General features: G+C 42.2%; 2 non-coding genes across 2 annotated transcripts; both read right to left on the reverse strand.

Moving 5' to 3' along the window:
• Positions 1-8,705: 8,705 nt before the first annotated feature.
• Positions 8,706-8,812, reverse strand: LOC131217843 (small nucleolar RNA R71). Its single transcript, XR_009157431.1, has one exon. It is a non-coding gene; the product is annotated as a small nucleolar RNA R71 (small nucleolar RNA).
• Positions 8,813-22,293: 13,481 nt separating this feature from the next.
• On the reverse strand, positions 22,294-22,400 carry LOC131217923 (small nucleolar RNA R71). Its single transcript, XR_009157507.1, has one exon. It is a non-coding gene; the product is annotated as a small nucleolar RNA R71 (small nucleolar RNA).
• Between the last annotated feature and the right edge of the window lie 3,627 nt (positions 22,401-26,027).

The following is a 26,027-nucleotide window of genomic DNA, read 5'->3' on the forward strand; positions in this document are numbered from 1 at the left end:
GTTCATAGGGTCACGGTCAGGGGTCCACTGTAATGTGGTTCGCCAATCCAGTCCACCCATTATGTGTGTCCCACTTAACTGAGGGTTCAGACAAAGTTTCAGCTACATCCAAATTTCAGATAGGCGCCACCAAGTGTTTTTATATGTTTAGGCATGTCTTCACATGATTTTAAATGGTGTGGCCCACCTGAGTTCCGTATACAGCTGATTTTTGGAGTAGCCTCCTGGTTCGAGGGGACCCATCAAATGCATGGTGTGGATGTTCAAAACGCATCACAATGGGGCCCACAACTGGGGCCATGAGGGCCTACCAGGCCGTCCGCCCGCCCACTGATAGCGGCAGCAGCAGGTGCTGCTGCCCCTTTTCTTTTGTGTTTTTTTTGAAAACCATTAATCTGATGGTTTTTGATAGGTGGGGCCCACCTCAGACGAATCTATCCCAGCCATTGGTCCTTGTGGCTCGATACAATCTCAACAAGTCCAATATTGGGTGGTTTTTGATGTACAGGAGCATCAAGGAGTATATCAAAGGTAGGAACATTGTTTCCTATACCATGGCCCGCCAGGAAACCAGATCAACCTCATTTTTCGGTTCAATGCCTAAAATGATCTGAGGAAAAGGATGGATGGCTTGGATTGTATACATACACCAAGGTGGGGCCTACCTAAGTAGCCCACCCAAAAAGCCCCCTTTTTTTGTTAGCTTGAAAGTACACACCCTGTCAGTACACGCAATCCGTGTTAGCCACCCTTGCCCAGCGTCCAGAGACGCTGGACGGCTACAGCATCATGGTGGGTCCCACATACACGTGGCCCACCTGCATGTATATACATATATATATATATATAATATTTTATATTATATATATAATATATATATATTATATTATATATTATATATATATATTATATAAAATATAATATATAGAAATAATGGTGTATTGGGTCCATCTAAATAATGGATGGTGTGGATCATCACCTGCAATAGGGTGGGTCATACCGTCTGATGTTGATGGACGGGGTAGATATAACACATTTTGGTGGGATCCACACCATCACAATGGAGAGAGAGAGAGAGAGAGAGAGAGAGAGAGAGAGAGAGAGAAACAAGAGGGACAGTGATGGAGAGGAGGGACCCCGCCACTATGGGCCCTCCATTGATACAACACATACATCAAGTGGGTCCCACAACAAGTGGACCCTAAAATTTGAAATTAACAGTGGATCACCCACCTTATTGGCCTTCTCCTTGCTCCCTTAGACTCCTTAGCTCCTTACCTTCACTTTTAATGGAGGTTGATGAAAGATGAATGGTTAAGATGGGAGATGAGAGGGTGGGTTACACTTGGAGTTGAGAGAGAGTGTTTGGACATTGGAATTTTGGGTTGCCTGAGAGATTTGAGAAATGAGAGAGAGGGAGTGAGGTGATGGGAATAATATGGATGGGGTGATGTAAGGAAGGGTATGGGTTGGGTTGAAAATTTGTAAAAGGGTGTATGGTTGTGGTTGAAATTGTGTAAAGGGGAATGGTGAGGTGGAGAGAGAGTGGACTTTTGAAAAAAGTAGGGATGGGTTGTTGTACTTGAGGTATGGCTTGTACTTGACATTGATTGATGGGACAAATCATAGAGATTCCCTCAATAATCGCGACGCGCGGCGTTTCTTTGGAATGAATGCAGGTCCACATCTCCTTGCCTGGGTATCGGTTCGGTGCGCAAGTCACGGCGTTGGAACCGTGGCGACGGCGCGGTCGCTATGATACAAGTTTCGTTTCGAACCGACTTCGGTATGTGAGACCCGGCTTAGGATTGCCCGCAAATGTCGGATACGGTGTCAAGGTTGCCGAAATTCGACCGGAAGGACCGTGGAAGCTAACGGAGCGGTGCGGACTAGGACATAGGTCTTACAACTAGCATCGACAATCGACTTCGACAATGTAGACATTTAACCAACATTGCCCTCAAGAAATGGCTCATATAGAGCCTAACATATAGTGGACCCATAGCCTCACACAAGGGCCAAATATACAATACCATGGGCCTCACTCAAGAGCTTAATACACATCACGATGGGCCTTTCACATGGGCCTAACATACATCATAATGGGCTTCATCGCCTGGCCCTCAAATGCAACACAATGGGCCTCATCACATAAGTTCATATACATCACATTGGGCCTTAAACACGGGCTGAATATACATTACAACGGGCTGCATATACATCACATTAGGCCTCGACAATCGGAATCGACAATCGGCCATGATAATTGGCCTCGATCGATAATCAGAATCGGCAATCGGTCACGATAATCGGCCTCGATTGTTAATCAGTCAATGTGCCATGACAATCAGAATCGGCAATCAGTCATGATAATCGAAATCGATCGATAATCAGAATCGGTAAATCGATCACGTCAATTGAAATTGGCAATCGGTCATGATAATTGACCTCGATCGATAATTGACAATCAGCCACGACAATCAGAATCGGCTATCGGTTATGATAATCGGAATCGATCGATAATCAGAATCGGCAACCGGTTATGATAATCGGCCTTGATAATCGGCTGAACAAGGCCTAAGAGAAGGTCACAATGTGGACATTAAACCATCATTGCTCTCAAGGAGCGGTCCTCATAGGGCCAAACATATAGTGGGCCCATGGTCTCATATAAGGGCCCTATACACAATATAGTGGGCTACATACAATCTCAATGGGCCACATGCATGGGCCTCATATTGAATACATTGGGCCTCATCCATGGGTCAAAAATATATCGCGATGGGCCTCATCACATGGGCTGAAAATACATCACATCAAGCCTTGCCCATGGGCCTCGAATACATCACAGTGGGCCTCGCCCATGAGCCTCGAATACATCACAATGGACCACGTTAAAAAAAAGGGCCATAAATACACAACAGGTGGGCCCTGCACATGGGCCTCATACATCTTAGGTCGGGCCACGACCCATGAGCCTCAGATACAACAAGTAGGCCACACCAATGGGCCTCATACACATCAAGTGAGCCTCTCAAGGTAATGAGGTCTATGGCCGAAAAATAAATGGACAGTGTGTGTAATACACATACATTATGGTGGGGTCCACGTCCTAGTTGGAATGGACGGCGTGGCTAAAACACGTGCATCAAGGTGGGCCATACGTCCATCAAAATGGACAGACGGCGTGGCTATAGAATACTTACAATCAAGGTGAGCCAGTCCTTAAAATTTTATGAAAAACTGGATGGACGACATAGATGTACAATACATAAATCACGGCGACTCTTGCAGATGGCCGGCATGGATGCAAAATAGGTGGATGGCATTGCTGAATTCAAAAATCATGGTGGGGTCCGCATCCTAGTTGGACTGGACAGCGTGGCTAAAACACGTGCATCAAGGTGGGCCATACATCCATCAAAATGGACAGACGGCGTGGCTATAGAATACGTACAATCAAGGTGAGCCAGTCCTTAAAATTTCATGGAAAACTGGATGGACGGCATAGATGTACAATACATAAATCACGGCGACTCTTGCAGATGGCCAGCATGGATGCAAAATAGGTGGATGACATTGATGAATTCAAAAATCATGGTGGGTCCCACTGATCTGGATAGATGGACGGAGTGGACATAGAGTAAATACATTAAGGTGGGACCCACCTGTTGCCAAAATAGATGAACGGCATGGATCAAAACACAGCTCAAGGTGGGTATCCATGCTGGCAAAACAGATGGACAACTTGTATAGGACACATACATCTGAGGTGAGTCCCACCGTCCTAATCCATGACAGTGTGGATGAAATGAATATATCAAGGTGGGCCCTGCACGCTGCAGGTGAACGCCTGCATGAAACACATGCATCACGGCGACCCTCACAACAACTAAATTGCTGCTGGGCTGCTGCCCAGCAGTCTAACAGATGGACGGAGCTGATAAAATACATAAATCATGGTGGCCCACTAGCTGTACAGCTGGTACTATATTGCTACTATCGTCCAGGTGATGGACGGTAGGATGAGACATACATCCTGGTGGGGTCCACATGTCCCTCGTGGACAGATGGTGTGGAGATAACACATACCACATGGACGTCCAGCAGCCTCCACAGATGGACGGTGAATGAAACACATACATTAAAGTGGTCCCCACCGTCATTGATGGAGGGTTTACATATAATACATACCTCATGGTGGTTCCTACGTGTGGGGCCATAGCTGCTAGGCAACGTGGATAAAACACTTACATCACGGTGGATCCCACATGTCCATCAAAATGGACAGACGGTGTGGATATACACATACTTCCATGATCAGACCCACACGCTGCTGACATCATACGGCAGGTGGGGTCCATGTCCAGGTGATGGACGGTTTGGATGTAGCACAAACATCAGCCATGGGTCCCACATCTACCAAAACAGACAGACGGTGTGGGACCACATACATCTCGGTGACGCCACCACAGTAGCATATTGCTGGTGTGTGGTAGACCAGCCAATCAACTTACATGGAAGGTGGGTCCCACGTGGGGCCCACCACATATATTTGTATATCATATGTATATATAATATTATATTATATTATTTATTTTTTTTAAACTGCTTTCAGAGTCCAGATATAGTGTGGAGATACAATGCAAACATCAAGGTGGGTCCACGTGCCACACGTGTGGGGTGGGCCTCATGCCTTCAAAACAGAAGGATGACAGTAGATAAAACACATACATCAATCTGGCATCCCACCGTCCCAATCTAGTGGACGGTGAGGATGGAATAAATACATCACAGTTGAGTCCCATGACACCGTCTAGAGGTCTCTGGATGGTGGGAATATAGAATTTATGCATTAAGGTGGGCCCATCCCACATGTACGACATGTGTGGGTGGGTCCGACGCCCCAGGAAAAAGGGATGGAGGGTGTTGGATCTAACACATGCCTTGTGTCAGCCCACAGAACTTGCACGATGACAATGCAGCAGCAGCTGCTGTTGCGTATGACCCACGACAAATGGACGGTCGGGTAAACCACAAGTAATGAGGTGGGTCCACACGTGTGGGACCCACCAGATCAGCTGATATTTGTTTTTCCCTTTCATATAGTACAGCAGCGTTGCTGCTGGATGCCTGAGCCTGGACGGTCAGGATCAGGTGGGCCGTGGCCTAGACAAAATGGATGGACATGTGGATGTGGAACACACGTCACAGTGTGTCCAGCACACTATTTAGGGTTAAATATTGCATATTAGACCCTAGTTATTACCTGCATTTATGAACATGATACTATTTAACAGCCTATTTTAATCGTGTTTGTGCTGCAAGGTGAATTTAGGAGCCTGGAATGAAAAATGGTACTAAAAGTGTGGATTTGATGCTCATAAATCACCAAGGCAAGGGAAGGACTCCAGGGGACCGAGATCGAAGAATTTGCATGCCAGAGATCCGATAAAATCAAGCCACTCACGTTAAATGGGCCTGAAAATCGTCCAGACTGCAAGATCACACGGTTCTCACCATCTGTTCAGCTCGAAAATTCATACATGGCCTGGGGACCATAAATTAACCGTACATGTCAAAAATCAGCCATTGGACCTTGGTGGAAGTGGGCCAATGGACAGATCAGCCCATGAATCTCAAATTTGAGGCCCACATGACATCAGGATATGCTTCGATTTTGGTCTCAACCCTTTGAGCGAGATGGGAAGGCGAATGAACAGAGCGGATTCCTTATGAACATTACAGTAGACCCCACCTGAGTGGCGTGTGCACCATGTAACAAGTGCACGCGACGTGCACTGCAACCAAAGTCTGGTCAAACCGACTTTGACCCGAGTGAGAATTCAAAAAATGGAAATTGCCGTTGCCATGAGAACAGAGAGTTGCGGTCCTCTCTTGTGGGCCACCATCATGTTTCGAAGGTCCAATCCGGACCGTCCATCAGAGTCTTACAGGCCCACTATCCAAGGTTTAGGTGGAAATTTTCTGAGAATCAGAAAGGATCGGTTTTCAACCGTCCAAACGTAAGATGGACGGTAGAGCAACAAAAACCACGTGGGCCACATCGAACCTGATCCAAAACTAGCCATATTTGACCTTTTTTTCGTTGTGATTCTAATGGACGGCGTGGATTTCTCTGTCACCGTCGATCATGGCCCCACCAAGCATCATCGCTAGCTGACTTGCGATGGCTGCGTAAACAGAGTCCGAGACCCGACTAATCCGGGCCATGATTTGCACTCGTGGCCAGGATCGTTCCGACGATTCTGACCGTCCAAACTTTTCATATAGGTCAGCCGATCACCCCTAAGGAGTCTGAATAGCTCAGATCATGCATGTGAAATGACCATCGGCCGAAACAATGGGAAAAACACAAGTCGGCTGTGTCTTTCGCTCTGCATTCCACAAGTGTTCTCTAAACCGTCTTTGCTACGTAATTCCTTAACAACTGACGTCCATTCCACTGGCCTAGCTTCCTTTTGTCTATAAAAGGGAACGTGAAGAGAGAGAAAGGATCATTCAATTTTATGGGGACGTGGAGAGAGAGAGAGTGGAAAGTAAGATTTATTTTGTTTATTTCTACTGTTTATTTCTTTTAAGATGTTTAGCCTAATCATGTCTTTTCTAGGCTAAACCTCTTAGCTAGGGCTAAGAGGTTAAGCTTGTAGCGTGATGGGAGACTTGTTGCTTGTGCCTTTTGTTTAGACTGAAGTGATGTTGATTTTGGTTTAATTAAGAGAATATTTTTAGTTTTTAATGGGCTGTTGTGACTAAAATTACAATGGGTCTAAGATAGCTTTGAGCATGTTCCTCTCCTTTTTATGTTTATGACGTCAGGAAGCCCTATTGTTCACCATCATCTCCTGGGCATGATTGGATGACGGTACCCTTCCTAACCTTTATACATCTTATGATTGGTTGTTAATTAGTTTAATTCTGTTATTTTCCTTGTCTCCTGGGCATGGTTTGGTGATGGAATCTATTCTAATTCATATACCTTTCATCTCTTGAAAACTATATCAAAGGAAGTTCAGTCTTGATTTTTATGGTTACACCCTTCAACTACATGAAGATAGACTCCAAGTTCAGATGAGCTTTTGATGCAGGCATAAGATCTCCCTGATCTCTACAAGTGGATCCTCTGAATCCCTAGTTTCCTACCTTTGAATTCTACATATTTTAGTTTACTATTTCATCATTATTCCTCAAATCTACTTGGTTTAGATTTCATCTTTTCTAGTTCTAGTTCTAGTTATTTTCAGATTACGTACAAGGTTCAGTCCCTTGGGATTCGACCTCGGTCTTACCGAGTTTATTACTACATCACAACCCTATACTTGGGGAGTGAACAAGTTCTTGGCGCCGTTGCCGGGGATTGACAGTTACGTTTTTCTGAAATTAACTAGTTTTAGGATTAGTTTAAGATTAGGATTTTTCTCACTTTAGGTTTAGAACTTTCTGATTTCTAGAAACTAACCTGTTTTCCTGTTTTGTAGGATCCTGACATAAACTTCTAAATTGGTAATCCCTTTCTAATTCCTCTACTTTTTCTATTTTTAGAATTAGGGTCTGAGTTTTAGAAATTTTCTAATTCTAGTAATTTTCTATTTTTAGGAAATAGTTTATTTTTAAAAACTTTTCACTTTTAATTTTAGAAACTAGGTTAGTTATTTCCCTTTTTAGAAATTCTTTCTAATTCTAACTCTTTTAGAATCTAACTTTGTTTCCTAATTTATTTTTAGAAAATTTTGACTTGTAGACTTTTTTAGAAACTAACCTTCCTATTTTTTAGGCTTTTAAGATAGAAATTTCTAATTGGGTAAGCTCTTTCTCTACTTTCTATTTTTCAGATCTCTTTTAGTAACTTACTTTTTGGTTTAGGACTTTCCTAATTTATTTTAAAAATTTCCACTTTCTTTTAAGAATTTCTTCTTTTAGAAACTAGTTTACTTCTATCTTTCTTTTTAAGGATTTTCTAATTTTAGACCTTTTCTTTAGAAACTGACTTGTTTGTTTTCTTTTGCAGGTTTTTAACCTAGAGACTCCAATTTGGTAGCTTCTTTCCAACCCTCTTTTTCTTTCTAGATTTTCTTTTCCTTTCTTAGGATTAGGTTTCAAATTTGATTGAGGGCTGCGAGTGTTTCATGCCCAAGTGGGCTCGTGACAACACTCGACGTCTCTTGACTGAAGGAGGATTGGTTGAGGGGTTGACTATCCATCACAGGACTAGACACCTCTCGAAACCCCCCGAGTTAATTGAAGTAATGGCTAAAAACCAACCTCTTATACCCCAACCTTGGGTGGAGGACATTCAGGATGAGAATGAGGTGCATCAATCACCCTCGCGTCGTACTTTATGAGATTATTTACAACCAGCGGGGGTGAGGACACCCTCATGCATGATTTTTCCTGAAAATACAGGACATATGGACATCAAGCCAGGGGTTATCCAATTCCTTCCTAAGTTCCATGGACTTGAATCTGAAGAATCATATCTACGTTTGAAAGAGTTTGATGAGATAATAGTTACTTTATATTTTCAAAATGTGTCTGAGGACACAGTCAGGCTGAAACTCTTTCCTTTTTCCTTGAAGGAGAAGGCTAAGACGTGGTTACATTCACTGCGTCCTAGATCCATTGGCACATGGAATGATATGCAGAGGGAATTTATAAAGAAATTTTTTCCACATCATAAAACGATTACCCTTAGAAAAGCAATCATGAACTTCACCCAAAAGGAGGATGAAACATTTTACCAATGTTGGGAAAGGTTCAAGGATTTGGTCAGTTCATGCCCACAACACAGCCTTGAAACGTGGCGCATTACAAATTTTTTCTACGATAGACTGACATCTTCCATGCGCCAAATGGTCGAGACAATATGTAATGGAGAATTCATTAATAAAAATGTCGATGAGGTATGAGATTACCTCGATAGTCTCGTTGAAAAAACACAATCATGGGATTATTACCCAAAATCGAACACCACGTCTAGGCCGACTCAATTTAAGGAGAAAGGTGGATTGTATCTCTTGAAAGAAGAGGATGATCTCAAGTATAAAGTGACTACGCTCATACGAAAATTTGAGGCCATGGAAGGAAAGAAGGATAAGGTTAAAGAAAATGTTTGCGGCATCTGTGATTGTAACATCACACAACTGAAAATTGTCCTACAATACCTGTCTTTCGAGAAGTGTTGAATGAACAATCCAATGCCGTAAATACTTATCAAAGACCTTTCAATGGACCGACCTCTAATACGTACAATCCTGGTTGGAAAAATCATCCAAACTTTAGTTGGAGAAATGGAAAAACTGCGACCTCTCAAGGTTTCTTCAATCAAAATCCAAATCAAGAGAAACCTCAAGAGGATCCAGTTTAAAAACATATTTGAGAACAAGAGCTACTTAATCAAAATTCGGCACAAGCGTTTCATGATGTCCACACAGCATTAGGAACGCTTGCGTCGTCTATTCAAAGGATAGAGTCACAATTAACAAGTGGAGGGAAGGGGATGCTTCCTGCTCAACCTCTCCCTAATCCCAAACCGCAATATGAAATAAGTGACCCTAGCTCTTCAAATCAAATGGAGCACGTTAAATCCATCACCACTCTTAGGAGTGGGAAGATCATTGATAAAACCCTTCCGGTTAGGCCCGAAAAGCCTCAAGAACCAGAAGAGGACAATAATGATGGACCTAGTGATGCCCCACAAAAATTAGAACCGGAACTTCTAGAAAATCCAGTTGCTCCATTTTCCCAACAGTTCGTTTCACCAAAACCTTTCTCTAACTCTGAGGATATCCTAGAGGTGTTGAAACAAGTGAAGGTCAACATTCTTCTACTTGATGTCGTAAAACAGATACCTTCATATGCCAAATTTCTGAAAGACTTATGCATGACCAAACAACGACAGAATATTCAAAAGAAGATCTTCTTGACCTAAAAAGTGAGTGCCATCCTAAAGCAAGACGTGCCACAGAAATTCAAAGATCCCGGTAGCCCAACCATATCATGTGTAATCGGGGACCATTGAATTGATCATGCACTTCTTGACTTAGGAGCGAGCGTCAATCTGATTCCCTACTCGGTACACAGATAGTTAGGTTTGGGGGAACTAAAACCCACCCTAACCACACTACAACCTGCTGATCGCTCTGTTCGTGTACTAAGAGGGATAATTGAGGATGTGTTGGTCCAAGTTGATAGATTTTACTACCCTGTAGATTTTATCATCCTGGACACCGACCCCATCAATAACATGAGCACTCAGATTCCCATCATTCTTGGTCGCCCATTCCTTGCCACTTCAAACGCAATTATCAATTGCAGGAATGGTGTCATAACTATGTCTTTTGGGAATATGACATTAGAATCAAACATCTTTTTCAATAACGGCAGAAACTTAGAGGATGATGACGATTTCCACGACATTAACATGATTGACTCTTTAGTGGAAGATACGACACCTCTGACCTTATCCTCTGACCCTCTAAAGATGTACCTGGCACACTCTCATAATTTTGATGATGACATGATTAGGGAGACGTGTGCCTTGCTTGATACTGCACCAGTACTTGAAGTTAACCGGTGGAGGCAACAATTTGAAGAATTGCCACAAACCGATGTAGTGCCTCTACCGTCTAACCTCAAGCCACCGAAACTTGACCTAAAACTTTTGCCCTCTGATTTGAAATACGCATATTTAGGTCAAGATGAGACATACCTAGTGGTGATATCTGCCCACCTAGAGAAAGAATAGGAGAGTATACTCATTTCTACTCTTATTGAGCATAAAGGAGCCTTGGGATGGATGATAGCGGACCTCAAGGGAATTGACCCCTCGATTTGTACTCACCGCATATATCTTGAGGATAATGTGAAGACCGCTCGGCAATCACAATATAGACCAAATACAAATATGAAGTAAGTGGTTAAGGCCGAGGTTCTTAAACTATTGGATGTAGGTATCATATACCTCATATCCGATAGTCAATGGGTGAGTCCAACTCAGGTGGTTCCTAAGAAGTCTGGGATCACCATCGTAGCCAATGCCAATAATGAACTTGTGCCAATAAGAGTTACTACTGGTTAGAGAATGTGCATTGACTACAGGAAGCTGAATACCGTCACGAGGAAGGACCACTTTCCTTTGCCCTTCATTGATCAAATCTTGGAAAGGCTAGTGGGTCATTCCTATTACTATTTCCTTGACGGGTATTCGGGCTACAATCAGATTGAAATCGCCCCTGCGGACCAGGAAAAGATCACATTTACATGTCCCTACGGCACCTTTGCCTACAGAAGGATGCCATTCGGATTATGTAATGCCCCTTCTACCTTTCAGCGATGTATGATGAGTATCTTTTCTGACATGGTGGGAAAATATTTAGAGGTCTTCATGGACGATTTCTCTGTTTTCAGTTCATCTTTCAGCGAGTGCGTAGAGAGTCTTAAATGTGTGCTGAAAAAATGTGAAGAAAAGAACTTGGTACTTAATTGGGAGAAGTGTCATTTCATGGTTCATAAGGGAATTGTTCTTAGACATATTATCTCATCTAAAGGAATTGAGGTGGATAAGGCAAAAATTGATCTTATCTCTAACCTACCTCTACCCAATAACATACGAGACGTGCGATCCTTCTTATGACACGCTGGGTTTTACAAAAGATTCATAAAGGACTTTAGTCTCATCTCTCGTCCTTTATGTCATCTACTTCAAAAGGATGCACCTTATGAGTGGACTGAGCCATGTCAGGAAGCTTTCACTAAGCTTAAGGGCATGTTGACTAGTGCATCCATCATACAACCACCCGACTAGGGCATTCCTTTTGAACTTATGTGCGACGCGTCTAATTATGCTCTTGGGGCGGTTCTAGGCCAGCGAAAAGATAAGAAGCCCTACATTATTCATTATGCGAGTAGGACTCTAAATCCTGCCCAAGTGAACTACTCGACTACGGAAAAGGAACTCTTGGCCGTAGTGTTCGCTTTGGATAAATTTCGGTCCTATTTGATTGGATCCAAGATCATTATTTACATTGATCACGCGGCGCTCAAGTATCTTCTGTCTAAGAATGATGCTAAGCCCCGCCTGATACAATGGATCCTCCTACTTCAGGAATTTGTCCTAGAAATAAAAGATAAAAAGGGAGTAGAGAACGTAGTGGCTGACCATCTTTCTCACCTTAATCCCTCTGATTCCCTTGAAACGACATATATCAATGACATGTTCCTTGATGAACAATTGTTCAGAGTCTCCCATTCACCTTGGTTCGCTGATATTGCTAATTATCTTACCACAGGTTCCATACCGACATATTGGACTGCGCAAGATAAGAAGAAAATTTTCACCGAGGTGCGCAACTTTTTCTGAGATGATCCATATTTATTTAAATATTGCCCAGACCAAATCTTAAGGAGATGTGTGCCAGACGTTGAGCATCAGAGTGTCATCTCTTTCTGTCATTCACAGGCCTGTGGTGGTCACTTTTCTGCCAAAAAGACCACAATCAAGATTTTGCAGTGTGGCTTTTACTGGCCCACTATGTTCAGGAACACTCATGCGTTTTGCAAAGCTTATGAGCATTGTCAGAAATTGATAGCGTTGTCTCATCGAAATATGATGCCCTTGAATCCCATTCTTATCATCGAGGCATTTGATTGCTGGGGCATTAATTTCATAGGACCATTCCCCCAATCTTTTGGAAATCTATATATTTTGCTCGCTGTAGACTATGTCACTAAATGGGTTGAAGCGATTTCGTGTCAGAATAATGACCATCGCACGGTCATTAAATTCCTAAAAGAGAATATCCTTTCCCGATTCGGAACGCCTCGAGCTATCATTAGTGATGGGGGCTCACACTTTTGTAATAGGCCATTTGAGAGTTTAATGAAGAAATACGATATCTCTCATACGGTGAGCACCCCATATCACCCACAGACAAGTGGGCAAATTGAGATTTCCAATAGGGAGATCAAACACATTTTGGAGAAAACGGTTAATCCTGATCGTAAGGATTGGTCAATCCGATTGACTGATGCCTTATGGGCTCACCGTACTGCGTTTAAAACCCCTATTGGAATGTCTCCATTTAGACTTGTCTATGGGAAGGCTCGCCACTTGCCTGTGGAGTTAGAACATAGAGCTTACTGAGCAATAAAAAATTTGAATTTCAATCTGGACAACGCTGGCTCGCTACGCAAACTTCAGTTGAATAAACTCAAAGAAATCCGGAACGATGCATACGAGAACTCGAGAATTTATAAGGACAGAATGAAGGCGTTTCATGACCAACGTATTCTACAGAAATCATTCACACTTGGTCAGAAAGTCTTTTTGTATAATTCTCGATTACATCTCTTTTCAAGTAAGCTTCGATCTCGTTGAACTGGCCCTTACATTGTGGTCACTACGTATCCTCATGGGGCCGTTGAGATAAGAGATCCTGACAGTGGCAAGGAGTTTAAAGTAAATAGACATCGCTTAAAGCCATTTGTCGATAAATTTGATTCATAGGACATGTCCATAGCTCTGACTGATTCTGTTTACCAGGATTGATCTCCTAGTCTGATGGAGGTATAGGTAGGTTTATCGCTTTCATAGGACTAGGATAGTTTGCTTTATACATTGTTTTAGAATAGTTTACTTTTGTTGGTTTCTCTCTTGTGCTAACCTGATCTGATATCTTTTGAAAGCCTCATGACTCTTTCATCCAGGTACTATCTTTCCAACACTCCTCTTTTACTTTCACTGTCCCATGTGCATAGCATGCTTATTTCTCTTACATTGAGGACAATGTAGATTTTAGGTTGGGGGTTGGAGATTAGGTTGCCTAATCAGTGTTTTCGTGGTCTTGAGCAAAATATGTGAAATTTTTTTTAAACTCGAAGTGTTTTTGTTTTTGCCATCTTTGATTCAGAATTAAGATATGTGATGTTGATAATTTAGGACTCTTGGATTCAATATCTGTTAGATTTCACAGTTAAGTTTAAATTTTTAATCCAGAATTAGAAAATGTAAACATTGATTGAGTCATGAGTTCACATGTCACATCTCGCTTTCACATTAAGGTTTCAGTTCAATATTGAATTATAACTTGGTAATCATTGAGCATCTAAAGAACCGGCTTGGAACCTGGAAAATTTGCCCGTCATAATCTTCACCATAGGTTTGCTCCCTATAGGTATAGATTTAATTCCCCATGGATGATATATGAAAAGGGTTGGGCGTACAGTCTTCACCATAGGTTTGCTCCCTATAGGTGAGGATTTGATTTCCCTTCTTGGCATTACTTTTAATGGAAAAATCAAAAGCTGGAAGAATGAAAAGATGATCTGTGAGGCAAGTTTTGGTTTAAGTCTTGGCTATCATGAATTCTATTGTTGGTTACCAATGATATCCTGAAATAGAGAAGTGAATTTTAATGATGGTAAGCCGAGATTACACTATACACTCATGGAACTCAATGTTTAAATTTTTTTCTAATTAATGGGTTAATACATTGAACATAATTATGAAGTTTACCGTGTGCTTGAGTCCTGGAGAAAGTAATGCCCAACATTCATGAACCTTAGAATTCTGGGATCTGGATAGTTCTTCAAAAATCACTCGAGTTTATAGAAATTCTCATAAAGTTCTCAACTTATTTTTCGCATACTTTGCTCGGGACTAGCAAAATGCTAGTTGGGGATTGTGTTCAGGGTCAAATATTGCATATTAGACCCTAGTTATTACCTGCATTTATGAACATGATACTGTTTAACAGTCTATTTTAATCGTGTTTGTGCTACAAGGTGAATTTAGGAGCCTGGAATGAAAAATGGTACTAAAAGTGTGGATTTGATGCTCATAAATCACCAAGGCAAGGGAAGGACTACAGGGGACCGAGATCGAAGAATTTACATGCCAGAGATCTGATAAAATAAAGCCATTCACATTAAACGGGCCTGAAAATCGTCCAGATTGCAAGATCACAGGGTTCTCACCATCTGTTCGGCTCGAAAATTCATACATGGCCTGGGGACCATAAATTAATCGTACATGTCAAAAATCAGCCATTGGACCTTGGTGGAAGTGGGCCAATGGACAGATCAGCCCATGAATCTCTAATTTGAGGCCCACATGACATCAGGATATGCTTTGATTTTGGTCTCAACCCTTTGAGCGAGATGGGAAGGCGGATGAACGGAGCGGATTCCTCATGAACATTACAGTAGACCCCACCTGAGTGGCGTGTGCACCATGTAACAAGTGCACGTGACGTGCACTGCAACCAAAGTCTGGTCAAACCGACTTTGACCCGAGTGAGAATTCAAAAACGGCAATTGCCGTTGCCACGAGAACAGAGAGTTGCGGTCCTCTCTTGTGGGCCACCATCACGTTTCGAAGGTCTGATCCAGACCGTCCATCAGAGTCTTATAGGCCCACTATCCAAGGTTTAGGTGGAAATTTTCTGAGAATCAGAAAGGATTGGTTTTCAATCGTCCAAACGCAAGACAGACGGCAGAGCAAAAAAAAACCATGTGGGCCACACCGAACCTGATCCAAAACCAGCCATATCTGACCTTTTTTTCGTTGTGATTCTAATGGACAGCGTGGATTTCTCTGTCACCGTCAATCATGGCCCCACCAAGCATCAGTGCAAGATGACTTGCGATGGTTGCGTAAACAGAGTCCGAGACCCGACTAATCCGGGCCATGATTTGCACTCGTGGCCAGGATCGTTTCGACGATCCTGACCGTCCAAACTTTTCATATAGGTCAGCCAATCACCCCTAAGGAGCCTGAATAGCTCAGATCATACATGTGAAACAACCATCGGCCGAAACAATGGGAAAAACGCAAGTCGGCTGCGTCTTTCACTCCGCATTCTGCAAGTGTTCTCTACACCGTCTTTGCTACGTAATTCCTTAACAACCGACGTCCATTCCACTAGCTTAGCTTCCTTTTGTCTATAAAAGGGAACGTGAAGAGAGAGAAAGGATCATTCAATTTCAAGGGGATGTGGATCAGAGAGAGAGTGGAGAGTAAGATTTATTTTATTTATTTCTACTGTTTCTTTCTTTTAAGATGTTTAGCCTAATCATGTCTTTTCTAGGCTAAACCTCTTAGCTAGGGCTAAGAGGTGAAGCTTGTAGCGTGATGGGAGACTTGTTGCTTGTGCCTTTTGTTTAGACTGAAGTGATGTTGATTTTGGTTTAATTAAGGGAATATTTTTAGTTTTTAATGGGCTGTTGTGACTAAAATTACAATGGGTCTGCGATAACTTTCAGCATGTTCCTCTCCTTTTTATGTTTATGATGTCAGGAAGCCCTATTGTTCACTATCGTCTCCTGGGCATGGTTGGATGACAGTACCCTTCCTAACCTTTATACATCTTATGATTGGTTGTTAATTAGTTCAATTTTGTTGTTTTCCTTGTCTCCTGGGTATAGTTTGGTGATGGAATCCATTCTAATTCATACACCTTTCATCTCTTAAAAACTATATCAAAGGAAGTTCAGTCTTGATTTTTATGGTTATACCCTTCAACTACATGAAGATAGACTCCAAGTTCAAATGAGTTTTTGATGCAGGCATAAGATCTCCTTGATCTCTACAAGTGGATCCTCTGAATCCCTAGTTTCCTACCTTTGAATTCTACATATTTTAGTTTACTATTTCATCATTATTCCTCAAATCCACCTGATTTAGATTTCATCTTTTCTAGTTATAGTTCTAGTTATTTTCAGATTATGTACAAGGTTCAGTCCCTTTTTACGATGACGTTTTGGGGTGGTTTTCATGATGAACGGATCAGATCTTCCATCTGATCATGACCGTGATCGCACAAGATCCTCAAAACGTGTCAGTTTCAGACGCTGAAACAGGGCCTTGCATAAGATGTTTACGCTGTGATGATGGTGGGGTCCATGATCTGTGATGCCTGGAAAATCCATTCTGTCCACTGGACTCCCCTCGAAAAACCAGTCGGGTATGGATGACTTCTGCTTAGTTTCGGTGTGGTCCACAAAACTTTTCTTGCTGCCGTTCGTTCCGTGTTTGAACGGTTGAAAACCGATCAAGCTGTCCTCTTTTAATTCCCTCTTCTAGGTATGGGTCATATGGCCCTTGGGCGTCGAATGGATGGTTCAGATTTCTCGAATAAACACTCTTGGTGGCCCACATCAGCACCCCACATGGGCAGCGTGCGAACGTTAGAACGAAAATGGAAATTCCGTTTTCAAGAAGGAGAGCTCGGTTAAACCGAGTTTGACCGACTTGGGTGGTCCGGTGCGGCTCGCGTGCGGACGTGCTGTGTACACGCACGTCACACGTGGGGTCCACTATGATGTATGTGTGTGAAATCCTCTTCGTCCATCTGTCTCATCATCTCATTTAAGGCGTACAGTATAAAATTGAGGCATATCCAGAGATCAGGTGGGCCTGAAATCATCAATTTAGGGGCTGATTTATCTGTTGGGCCACTTCTTCAGGGATCCAATGGCTGAAATTTGACTTGTACGGTTAATTTATGGTCATCAGGCCATGCATGAATTTTTAAGCCAAATGGATGGTGTGAACCCTATGATCTTGTATTCTGGATGTCTTTCAGGCCACTTAAGCTTTAATTTCTTGGTTTTCTTGGATCTCTGGCGTGTATATCCATCGATCTTGGTCCCCTGGGGTCCGTCCCTTGCCTTGGTGCATTTTGAGCGTTAATTCCATGCTTTTAGCACCCTGTTTCAGTTCAAGCTCCTAAACACACCTTACAGCATAAACACAGTTAAATTGGGCCGTTAAACAGTACCATATTCATAAATCCAGGCATTAACTGGGGTCTGATATGCAATATTTGACCCTCAACAATGCCATGAGCTACAGAGAGAGGATCTTATGCAAGGGGAACGATGAGAGCGTACGCAAGAAGGGGGAGAGCTCCATCTCGAAAGTCGGAGCCCCGGTCCCCTGCTAGGAGTAGATCTGCCAGAAGAGGCCGATCGCATAAAAGATCCAGCTGCCCTAGACGTTCAAATACCCCACAAGGAAGAGGAGGATTCAGTATTTTCATGGGCAATATCCCCTTTGATTGTTCCAGGGAGGATTTGTTAGGCATTTTCAGCAGATATGGCAATGTTATTGATGTTTATATTCCATTATTCTCGGATTCCATCAAACCTAGGGGTTATGCGTTCATCCGTTTCTTGTACAAACAAGATGCTAAATCGGCCATGGATATCCTAAATGGTCGAAGAATAGACGGCAGGGAAGTGTGGATTAGGCCAGCGAAATCCAAACCTCCCCCCAATTCCTCGACCAGCTCAAAGAGCAGCCCCCTTGCAAGAAAACCCCTCTAAGAGCTACTTCTCTTATGCGGCTGCAGTTACTTCAGATGGTCAAGGATAAGCTAATCCTTCAGATGTATAGGCAGATTTTACAACTGAGGCTGACCAGAGAGCAGTGGATAGGAAGCTTGAGGAGCTGAAAATGGGGCTAGTAGGCGTTTCTTCGGGACCCGACATTTCGATCCTCTGCTTGATAGATGCCATCAGGGCCTCCAGATTTGTCGCATACTCTATCGATGTGGCCAGGTTATCCCCGATCTATTTCCTTATCACCATTAAAACCGAATCGGAATACTCCGAGTTCCTTGGCGACTCCTCTCTCCACACCAAGATGGGCCTTCAATCAGTATATCCATGGTCTCCTGATGCGGTCCTAGGTGGGGAGGGAACCTAGATCCACTTGTTCAGTATCCCAACCCATGCCTGGATGGAGATGGTCATCCTGGACTTGGGCAACTTCATCGAGAAAGTGCTGCAGATCGATTCTAATACCATACTTGGCATATTCCAGGTCCCACATCAAGGTCACGCTTCGACCACGGGTAGATCTGAAGTGAGTCCTCAAGCTCAAAGTCTCAAGTAGAACATATCCAATTTACACAGAATTGGAACTGTTCTCCATGCTAATCCATGTTGAGGGTCGAATATTGCATATTAAACCCCAATTATTACCTGAATTTATGAACATGATGCTGTTTAACGACCTGTTTTAATCGTGTTTATGCTGCAGGGTGAATTTAGGAGCTTGGACTAAAAAAGGATGTTAAAAGCATGGATTTAATGCTCATGAGTCATCAAGGCAAGGGACAGACCCCAGGGGCCCAAGATCGACATATTTACATGCTAGAGATCCAAGAAAATCGAGAAATTGAAGCTCAAGTAGTCCGAAATTGGTCCAGAATGCAAGATCACAAGGTTCCAACCATCCGTTCGACTCGAAACTTTATATATGGCCTGAAAACCATAAATTAACCGTACACATCAAATTTGAGCCATTGGATCCTTGTGAAAGCGGCCCAACGAACAGATAAGCCCATAAAAACTGGATTCTGGACCCACCTGATCTCTAGATATGCTTCAATTTTTTTCTCAATTTGTTAAATAAGCTGAAAAAGTGGATGGACGGAGCAGATGTCACATATACATTACAGTGGACCCCATGTACAAGGCGAGAGTGCACCACACGGTGCACTCCCACGCTGCACCGAACGCCAAACTGGTTTTACCCGAGACATTGCGCGTTGAAACAGCGGACGGACAGCGTCCGTCCAGTTTTGGGTTGTGGGGCCCATCCAAGGTTCAAAAGAAAGATCTGGACCGTCCATTAGATCCCCATGGTCCGTCTTACCAAGACCTAGGTGACAGAATTTCAAAAGGAAGCGAGTATGGGTTCTCAGCTGTTCAAACGCAGGTTGGACGGTGGAGTAAAATATTCTATGGGCCACACCGAATCTAACTTGAAACCAGCCAATTCTTACTGGTTTTTCGACGTGATTGCAATGGATGGAGTTGATTTTGCAGACACCGAAGCAGTGGGCCCCACCGACAGCCAGCGCAAGTGCTGGCTCTGTTCGTAGTCCGAAAAAACCGGATGCAACATGCCGATGTGGGCTGGTTGCTTGACTGTGATCATGGCCAGATCATTGATCTAAACCGTCCATTTGATTAGGCAAGGGGTTCTTACCCTCACCACGTTGGCATATTTCAAGGATGTGAAGTTTCCTCCTTCAAATTCATTCCAAACGGCAATCTGTCTCTACGTTTTCTTGCACAGAAATAGAGGCTGACGTGGGGTCCCGCTGCAAACGGGAATCACAAAGAGAGTCGGTTCACCGACTCTAGTCACACTCCCAGCCGACCTCCAGCAATTATAAAAGAAAGAGAGAGAAGAGAGCTAAGGGATCGAAGTTTTAACATGAAGACAGGGAGAGAAAGGAGAAGTCTTTTTTTTTTCTTTTCCTTATTTTCTTTGCTGTTGTTTTTTTCTTTTTCTTTTTTTCTCTTATGACTCCTAAGGTTATTAGTCCATCCATGAGGGGCTAAACCTCTTAGCTAGGGCTAAGAGGTGAAGCTTGTAGCGTGATGGGGGACTCTTTCCCTTGTGTTTTGTATTCATACTGAACTGATACTGATTATAGTTTATTTAAGGGAGTGTTTTTAGTTTTTAATGTCTGTTGTGACTAAAATTATAATGGATCTGTAATGGCTTTGAGCATGTTCCTTCCTTTTATGTTTATGACGTCAGGAAGCCCTGTTGTTCACCATCGTCTCCTGGGCATGGTAGGATGACGGTACCCTTCCTAACCTTCATATCATATTGATTGGTTGGTAATTAGTTTAATTCTGTTGTTTGCTTTATCTCCTGGAAATGGTTTGGTGATGGAATCCATTCTAATTCATATACTTTTTATCTCTTTAAAATTTTATCATAGGAAGTTCAGTTTAATTTCCATGATTTTTGAAGCAGGCATAAGATCTCCCTGATCTTTACAAGTGGATCCTCTTAATCCCTAGTTTCTTATCTTTGATTTCTCTTAAGTTTTACAATAATCTCTCACCATTATTCATCAATTTATATTTGATTTAGATTTCATCTTAGGCTAGTTCTATTTCTACCTAGTTTCAGATTACGTACAGGTATCAGTCCCTTGGGATTCGACCTCGGTCTCACCGAGTTTATTAGTACATCACAACCTTATACTTGGGGAGTGAACAAGTTTTTGGCACCGTTGCCGGGGATTGACGGTTACGATTCTTTGAAATTAATTAGTTTTAGAATGAGTTTGAGATTAGGATTTTTCTAGCTTTAGTTTTAGATTTTTATTTCTATTTGATTTCTAGAACTAACTTGTTTCCTGTTTTGTAGGATCCTGACATAAACTTCTAAATTGGTAATTTCTTTCTTAATTTCTCTACTTTTTCTATTTTTAGAATTAGGGTTTGAGTTTTAGAAATTTTCTGATTCTAGTAATTTTCTATTTTTAGGAAATAGTTTATTTTTAGAAACTTTCCTCTTTTGTTTTTAGAAACTAACCTTCCTATTTTGTAGGCTTTTAAGATAGAAATTCCTAATTCGGTAAGCTCTTTCTCTACTTTCTATTTTTCAGATCTCTTTTAGTAACTTATTTTCTAGTTTAGGACTTTCCTAATTTATTTTAGAAATTTCCACTTTCCTTTAGGAATTTCTTCTTTTAGAAACTAGTTTACTTCTATCTTTCTTTTTAAGGATTTTCTAATTTTAGACATTCTCTTTAGAAACTGACTTGTTTTGTTTTCTTTTGCAGGTTTTTAACATAGGGACTCCAATTTGGTAACTTCTTTCCAACCCTCTCTTTCTTTTTAGATTTTCTTTTCCTTTCTTAGGATTAGGTTTCGAATTTGATTGAGGGCTGCGAGTGTTTCATGCCCAAGTGGGCCCGTGACAACACTCAACGTCTCTTGACTGAAGGAGGATTGGTTAAGGGGTTAACTATCCATCGCAGGACTAAGCACCACTCTAAATCCCCCGAGTTAATTGAAGTAATGGCTGAGAACCAACCTCTTCTACCTCAACCCAGGGTGGAGGACATTCAGGATGAGAACGAGGTGCATCAAGCACCCCCGCTTCGTACTTTACGGGATTATTTACAACCAATGGGGGTGAGTACGCCCTCATGCATAATTTTTCCTAAAAATACAGGACATATAGACATCAAGCCAGGGGTTATCCAACTCCTTCCTAAGTTCCATGGGCTTGAATCTGAAGAACCATATCTACATTTGAAAGAGTTTGATGAGATCATAGCCACTTTATATTTTCAAAATGTGTCTGAGGACACAGTCAGGCTGAGACTCTTTCCTTTTTCCTTAAAGGAGAAGGCTAAGACGTGGTTACATTCACTGCGTCCTAGATCTATTGGCACATGGAATGATATGTAGAGGGAATTTATAAAGAAATTTTTTCCACATCATAAAACAATTACCTTTAGAAAAGTAATCATGAACTTCACCCAAAAGGAGGATGAAACATTTTACCAATGTTGGGAAAGGTTCAAGGATTTGGTCAGTTCATGCCCACAACACGGCTTTGAAACATGGCGCATTACAAATTTTTTCTACGATGGATTGACATCTTCCATGCGCCAAATGGTCGAGACAATGTGTAATGGAGAATTCATTAATAAAAATGTCGACGAGGTATGAGATGACCTCGATAGTCTTGCTGAAAAAATACAATCATGGGATTATTCCCCAAAATTGAACACCACATCTAGGCCGACTCAATTTAAGGAGAAAGGTGGATTGTATCTCTTGAAAGAAGAGGATGATCTCAAGTATAAAGTGACTATACTCATAAGGAAAGTTGAGGCCATGGAAGGAAAGAAGGATAAGGTTAATGAAAGTGTTTGCGGCATCTGTGATTGCAACATTCATACAACTGAAAATTGTCCTACAATACCTGCCTTTCGAGAAGTGTTGAATGAACAATCCAATGCCGTAAATAATTATCAAAGACCTTTCAATGGACCAACCTCTAATACGTACAATCCTGGTTGGAAAAATCATCCAAACTTTAGTTGGAGAAATGGACAAACTGCTACCCCTCAATGTTTCTTCAATCAAAATCCAAATCAGGGGAAACCTCAAGAAGAACCGGTTCAAAATTCCATGCAAGACCTGACCCAGGCAATGCGAGATTTTATGCAAAAGATGGATTCACGTATGACGGTTATAGAAAATGGGATGCTTCATGCACAACCGCTCCCTAATCTTAAACCGCATTACGAGATAAGTGATCCCAGTTCTTCAAATCAAATGGGGCACGCTAAATCCATTACCACTCTTAGGAGTGGGAAGATCATTGATAAAACCCTTTCGATTAGGCCCGACAAGCCTCAAGAACTAGAAGAGGACAACAATGATGGATCTAGTGAGGCTCCACAAAAATTAGAACCGGAACTTCTAGAAAAGCCAGTTGCTCCATTTCCCCAACGGTTGGTCTCACCAAAACCTTTCTCTAACTCTTAGGATATCCTAGAGGTGTTGAAACAAGTGAAAGTCAACATTCCTCTACTTGATGACGTAAAACAGATACCTTCATATGGCAAATTCCTGAAAGACTTATGCACGACCAAACGACGGCAGAGTATTCAAAAGAAGATCTTCTTGACCGAGAAAGTGAGGGCCATCCTAAAGCAAGACGTGCCATAGAAATTCAAAGATCCCGGTAACCCAACCATATCATGTGTAATCGGGGACCACTGAATTGATCATGCACTTCTTGACTTAGGAGCGAGCGTCAATCTGATTCCCTACTCGGTATACAAACAGTTAGGTTTGTGTGAATTAAAACCCACCCTAACCACACTACAACTTGCTGATCGCTCTGTTCGTGTATGAAGAGGGATGATTGAGGATGTGTTGGTCCAAGTTGATAGATTTTACTACCTTGTAGATTTTATCATCCTGGACACCGAACCCATCAATAACATGAACACTCAGATTCCTGTCATTCTTGGTTGCCCATTCCTTGCCACTTCAAATGTAATTATCAATTGCAGGAATTGTGTCATGACTATTTCTTTTGGGAATATGACATTGGAGTCAAACATCTTTTTCAATAACGGCAAAAACTTAGAGGATGATGATGATTTCCACGACATAAACATGATTGACTCTTTAGTGGAAGATACGACACCTCTAACCTTATCCTCTGACCCTCTAGAGATGTGCCTGGCCCACTCCCATGATTTTAATGATGACATGATTAGGGAGACGTGTGCCTTGCTTGATACTGTACTGGTACTTGAAGTTAACCGGTGGAGGCCACAATTTGAAGAGTTGCCCCAAACTGATGTAGTGCCTCTACCGTCTAACCTCAAGCCGTCGAAGCTTGACCTAAAATCTTTGCCCTCTGATTTTAAATATATCTATTTAGGTCAAGATGAGACATACCCGGTGGTGATTTCTGCCCACCTGGAGAAAGAACAGAAGAGTATGCTCATATCTACTCTCATTAAGCATAAGGGAGCCCTTGGATGGACGATAGCGGACCTCAAAGGAATCGACCCCTCGATTTGTACTCACCGCATATATCTTGAGGATAATGCGAAGACCGGTCGGCAATCACAATGTAGGCTAAATCCAAACATGAGGGAAGTGGTTAAGGCCGAGGTTCTTAAACTATTAGATGTGGGTATCATATACCTCATATCCGATAGTCAATGGGTGAGTCCAACGTAGGTGGTTCCTAAGAAGTCCGGGATCACCATCGTAGCCAATGCCAATAATGAACTTGTGCCAACTAGAGTTACTACTGGTTGGAGAATGCGCATTGACTACAGGAAGCTGAATACCATCACGAGGAAAGACCACTTTCCTTTGCCCTTCATTGATCAAATCTTGGAAAGGCTAGCTGGTCATTCCTATTACTGTTTTCTTGACGGGTATTCGGGCTACAATCAGATTGAAATCGCCCCTGAAGACCAGGAAAAGACCACATTTACATGTCCTTACGTCACCTTTGCCTATAGAAGGATGTCATTCGGATTATGTAATGCCCTTGTCACCTTTTAGCGATGTATGATGAGTATCTTTTCTGACATGGTGGGAAAATATCTAGAGGTCTTCATGGACAATTTCTCTGTTTTCAGTTCATCTTTTAGCGAGTGCTTAGAGAGTCTTAAATGTGTGCTGAAAAGATGTAAAGAAAAGAACTTGATACTTAATTGAGAGAAGTACCATTTCATGGTTCATAAGGGAATTGTCCTTGGACATATTATCTCGTCCAGGCAAAAATCGATCTTATCGCTAACCTACCTCCACCCAAGAACATTAGAGACGTGCGATCCTTTTTAGGACACGCTGGGTTTTACAAAAGATTCATAAAGGACTTTAGTCTTATCTCTTACCCTTTATGTAATCTACTTCAAAAGGATGCACCATACGAGTGGACTGAGCCATGTCAGGAAGCTTTCACTAAGCTCAATGGCACGTTGACTAGTGCACCCATCATACAACCACCCGACTGGAGCATTCCTTTTGAACTTATGTGCTACGCTTCTGATTATGCTCTTGGAGCGGTTCTAGGTCAGAGGAAAGATAAGAGGCCCTATGTCATTCATTACGCGAGTAGGACTTTAAATCTTGCTCAAGTGAACTACTCAACTGCGGAAAAGGAACTCTTAGCCGTAGTGTTCGCCTTCGACAAATTTAGGTCCTACTTGATCAGATCCAAGATCATTATCCACACAGATCATGCGACACTTAGGTATCTTTTTTCTAAGAATGATTCTAAGCCCCGCCTGATACGATGGATCCTTCTACTCCAAGAGTTTGATTTAGAGATTAAAGATAAAAAGGGAGTAGAGAACGTAGTGGCTGACCACCTTTCTCACCTTAATACCTCTGATTCCCTTGAGGTGACCCATATCAATGACATGTTCCCTGATGAACAACTGTTTAGAGTCTCTCATTCACCTTGGTTCGCTGATATTACTAATTATCTTGCCACAGGTTCCATATCGACACAGTGGACTACACAAGATAAGAAGAAATTCTTTACCGAAGTGCGCAACTTTTTCTGGGACGATCTATATTTATTTAAATATTGCCCAGACCAGATCCTAAGGAGATGTGTGCCAGACGATGAACATCAGAGTGTCATCTCCTTCTGTCACTCACAGGCCTGTGGTGGTCACTTTTCTGCTAAAAAG

This window comes from Magnolia sinica, chromosome 10 (assembly GCF_029962835.1).
Source record: "Magnolia sinica isolate HGM2019 chromosome 10, MsV1, whole genome shotgun sequence".
NCBI classification, from domain to species: domain Eukaryota; kingdom Viridiplantae; phylum Streptophyta; class Magnoliopsida; order Magnoliales; family Magnoliaceae; genus Magnolia; species Magnolia sinica.